Raw genomic sequence first — 5,237 nt, forward strand, 5'->3', positions numbered from 1 at the left:
GATATAATAATGAGGGAACCATGGAAAACTTAAGTCTTCACGATGTGGCTAATGGACTGATCAGAGGGGCAAGACTGAGCTTTGGAATGGCTGACCACTTTTGTTTAATCCTCACCCCTTCTCCATGAATAATCTCTCTTGTCTGGAGGTGGGGTGTAAAGTAACTTTTAGGGTGTCAAGTCTCAGCGTGCTCGGACAGCTAGATCTCTGAACAAATCACAACACAGGTCCCATTTCTGAGTCTGCTCATTGGCCCTGTGGTGATGGTCAGCATTGACTCCAGAATCCTGTGTTTAGGGCAACTTTGGGACTCACAGAACTCGTTTATAGAATTCAAAGGCTTCCTAGACATGGGGATGCTGGAATTTGGGCTGGAAAATCCCCAAGCAACTGACACTCATGCCTAATACATTGAATGACTATAACTCCTGATTTAGTTCCTAAACTAAGACTTGTTTATCCTCAGTTCTGCTTGGCTCTGCTTCCTGAGCAGTGTGCTTTCAGAATTAAAGATGCTTTCTTACTTTGTTCTGTTCTGTCTGATTTGTCTCAGAGTTCCAGCTTTTAGAATGGGTGTCATTCTAATTCCTTTGGTCTGACAAAGTTGCACCTCTATGGAAAGAAAAAGTACTGGTTTTCTATCCTGTCTAGTTCCTTGGGGCAGTGGGTACCTTTTGTATCCAAAAACTGATTTCAGAGTTAGCATTCAAGGACTGCCAGCCCTGTGTCTGTTCTCTCTTTTGTGCCTTTGCCTATACTAAAAGGTTTTCTATCCAAGGTCACTAGAACCTTTGTTATCTTGGTTAGATTTTGCTAGAATATAATGTTCTGTAACTCCTCAAGACTTTTGTGAGACACAGGAAGAAATATGTAAAATTGCCTTTTAAAAAAATTCCAAGTGTCCATAAAGTCTGCCTGGGCCTCTCACAAAACATTTCTGGTTTGCCAGTGTTGACAGCTGATCTTAATTCACCATATTATGTTGTAACTGTAATCTGGGCTCAGTTCTCTCTCTCTCTCTCTCTCTCTCTCTCTCTCTCTCTCTCTCTCTCTAAGTAGATAGAAGTTTTTGCCTGTTGCTCTGCCTCATGATATTAGGGAAAGATGTAAAGTAAAAAGAAACTAACATGTGGAGAGAGAGAGAGAGAGAGAGAGAGATAAAAATGATATAAATACAAGGAGCTGTTTTATAAGGGAAGTTAATGAGGAAGGAGAAATTGTTTTTATATGGAGAGATGTCTGTGTAATAACATAAGGTTTGTGGTAATAGTTAAGGACTAGATTTTTCCAAAGTGGGAAAGAAAAACTGAGGGCAAACCCAGGAAGCACAAGTACACTGCAGAATGTATATGTCACAGAGAGTTTGTAGAAGACAAAATCTATCAGTAGCATACACATCATATTGGAACATTATTAAAACTCTTAAGGTCAAAATTTAGTGTACTGATAGGAAGCTAGAATCTACTTCTCTGTTTAAAACAGAGTCTATCTTACAATATTGATTTACTTTTGGTAACATTTACAAAAAAGTTTCAAATATAAGTTTAAGATGATTATGTAGTTTTCTGCTAAGTTGTCAGGATTCTTAACTGCTCATCATATCAAGGGTCCATTGAAGTATATACTTACGTAAAGGTCGAATGCTAGGCTGTCTACAAAGCCCTAAGTATGGTTATTCTAAGTCTCTGTTATCCATGGTTTGGGTCCTTCCTTAAAGAATCTATGGTCCTGTTGATAGTGTTTCATATCTTCCTTATAGAACACTGTTACCTGCTGACATTTTGGATAGCTCTTAGTTGCCTAAAACTGAACAGAAAGCATTTAACTGGCACTCACTCTAACCATTTGTCAGTCACTCCCGCAGCAGCGGAATCAGATCAAGCTGACCTGGACAGATCTTACCTGATCAACCAGGAATAACCAAGACAGAATCAACAATGTCTTCAGAGAAAATTCTCCCTAGACAAGTGGGGTTGGGGGCAGGGGAGCTGTTAGAGTTGAGACAAACTTGTGTTTGGTACGATGACACATGTTCTTAATCTCAGCACTTGGGTGTCTTAGTTAGGCTTTTATTGGTGTAAAGAGATACCATGACCACAGCCACTCTTACAAAGGAAAATGTATGATTGGAGCTAGCTTATAGTTCCAGAGGTTTAGTCCATTATCATCACGATGGAAAGCACTGTAGCATGCAGGCAGACATAGTGCTGGAGAAGGACCAGGGATTTCTGCTTCTCGATCAGGCAGCAGGAAGTGAACTGGCTTAGCTTCTGAGACCTCAAAACCCACCCTGTAGTGACATACTTCCTCCAACAAGGCCACACTCTGTAGGCCACTCCCTATGGGTCTGTGGGGACCATTTTCTTTCACACCACCACATTAGGAGACTGAAGCAGGAAGATGATGAGTTTGAGAGTACCCTAGGCTACATCACAGGACCTTATCTCAAGAGCCAACAACACTTGTGCCAGCCTTTCCACCTGTACTAAAATGAAGAGGTTTCAAAAAAAATGGTTCTTGCACATGACAACACCCAAATGTTTTCTAATACTTGTTCCTATTTGTGTACTGTCTATGGTATTGGTTGTAGAAACAGGCAGGTTTCAGAAACCCTTCATGTCACGTCTTAACTGCTCGCTGTTTCCTAAGATGTACTCTGGTATATTCTACTCAACCATGTGCTGAAGAATTCCTTACCAGTAAAACGCCATGCTGTCAATCACCCAGGTATGCTGGAAGCAGTCTATCTGTCATATGATATAGACCTTATAGATGTTAGAGTTAATACTGACAGTGGGGGATGACAGGTGACAGAAGAGAATGGATATTCGCTACTAAACAGACACATCAGCACCCCATGTTCTAGGGGAAAAAATGCACACATACATATTGTTAGTAGCTTATGATGTCCACCCCACCCCCCAGCCCAGATGCCCCTGGAAAATGAAAGCTGGTACCAGCATGAACTAACCAGACTCGGTGTTGCAAGAAGCGTCTGAGCCCAGACATCCACAGAAAGAGGGCAGAGTTCAAGAGAGACACAGACATCACAAGGTTCAGCAGTGTGGGGCTGAGCGCACCTCCTTCCACTCCACAGAATCTACGAGCTGTAGATGAGGAATAAGGCAGTTGGGGCGTTAACCTGCTGCTTTCGCAGACTGCTGGCTCCCTGAATAAAGAATAATTTAAACACTCAATTCTTGTCTCTGCTCACTGGTTTCTGTGGTGAAAGCAGCACAAACTCTGATATTTTGGAAATAATTTCTTTTACACAACCATGGCATGCTTACTGGGCTGAAGCTAAGCCCCTCCCCCAGATTCCATATCCCTAGGTCTGGCTCATCTCCTGCTCCCTTCCCTGCTGTGTCTACTGACCCCATGATGCTTGGTAAGCGGTAGGGGTTCACTAAATAACTTGTTAAATGAATGAATTAGTGGACCAGGGTTGTGCCCAATCAATGTCCCATTCGATTCCTGCTTTGTGGATACAGGAGGTTTTGTGCAGGTTTCTTACAGCCAGGGAACTGAGAAGAGACATGAGTGAGTTTTCTCAGTCCAGGTGTTGCCATGATGGATTCAGAATGTCACCTGCATGGGCCATGCCCCAGGTGCTCCATTCATGGTTGCCTTTTGCTCATGGGGAATGGAACCTCTGTCTCCTATGATCCTGTGATCCCAATTTCACACTCATTTCCTGCTGGCAGAGTGTGCCCCACCTCAAATGCTCCGTATTGCTGACTTTTTACACCAAGCTCTTCTTGGACACCATCCTCCCCCAGGAGTCCATTGGCCACATCCCAGTGTATCAGAGTGCAAAGAGTTAACACCCCTAGGGCAGCCTTTGCCCAGGAGGCAATTCCTACCTCTGTCCTTCACTGGATGATAGCAGGGAAACTCCTATTCTTCTGGAAGATCCCCATGGCATGAGTCACTGGTACTCAGCCAGTGACCTTCTCTCCTCCCCCACTGTTCCTTGTCCTCAGTCCCAGTTCAGTGCCCCCTCAAATGAGCTCTCAGCACACCAGTTCTTATTGAGACCCCAGGGAAACCTCAAACCAAGGCACCTCATTAAACTAAATAGTTCACTGTGTACATTGTTCTCCTCTGAATCCCAGCTGGAAAGCTTACCAAGAATCAGTCCTTTCCCCAAACACTAGTTTCTTAGACTCCCTGTTTTTACTGTTTTCCCATTAGAAGGCCAGAGGACTTTCCCTTATAAGAGTCCCAGAGCCACCAGTCTGACCACAACAAACAGTTAGCAAGTTTTTTTTGCCCCCCCCAAAAATCATTTCACAAAAACCAAGAGTTTTAAGTGTTGCATGACATGCTTAGCTAGGGTCAGAAGATTCCCTTCCTATTTTTGGTTGTGAGCCTAGCCTTTCACGGCTGAGCCATCTCTCCAGCCCAAGATCCCTTTCTAGAAGAAGGTTCCAGGACCTTATGTGTTTATTGAATAGTTGGGATCCATTTCTGTGCAAAGTCCCCCAGTTCTAAAGTGTTCCAGCCATAGGAGGTTTTTCCAGTCAGTCTTCCTCTATTCCTCCTGCCTGGCTCACTCAGTGCCTCCCGTGGCTGAGGTATAGGAGAGGCCAGGATCCCCTGTGACCATTGGCTCCAGTTTCTGTCTTCTGTGAAGACACAGGAATCTAAGATGAGGCGTGCCTGTCTCAGACCCTTAGAGGATGGTGAGCACTTCTGAAATTCCTAACATCGGGATGGGTAAACGTATGGCTTGTGACCAGAAGTTTCTTTGGCTCAGTTGTTCTAGAAAGGTCTGCACTCACATTCCATGCCATTCGTGTTTGGTAGAGCCTCATTCAGTCTCTACAGAAGTACAGGGGCAGGGGCAGGATAGGCCTCAGGCATGTCCCCACCCCAGACCTTGCAACGGTGAAGAATAACAGCGTCCTGACTTGCTTCTGCAAGTTCCAAGTGCATCAGCAGCACAGGGCTTGCTCCCACCAGACACAGCCTGAAATAGACAGCTGTTGAAGTTAGGCCCTGGTTCTTCCTCCCAGCCCCATGCTCCCAGAAATAAGACTCAGACTCAAAAATATATTTACGAATACCTTGGCTGTATAGCTAGGTTCTTCTCTCACTAGATATAACTCAAAATATCCCAGTTATTCTAGCTTACATTCTGCCACATGGCTGATTACCTGTGCTCAGCTACCCTGTGTCCATCTGTCTGGGCACATTTTCCCAGTAGATCTTCCCACCTGGCTCTCCCCCAGAAT

The sequence above is a fragment of the Rattus norvegicus genome, chromosome 1 (genome assembly GCF_036323735.1).
Source record: "Rattus norvegicus strain BN/NHsdMcwi chromosome 1, GRCr8, whole genome shotgun sequence".
NCBI classification, from domain to species: domain Eukaryota; kingdom Metazoa; phylum Chordata; class Mammalia; order Rodentia; family Muridae; genus Rattus; species Rattus norvegicus.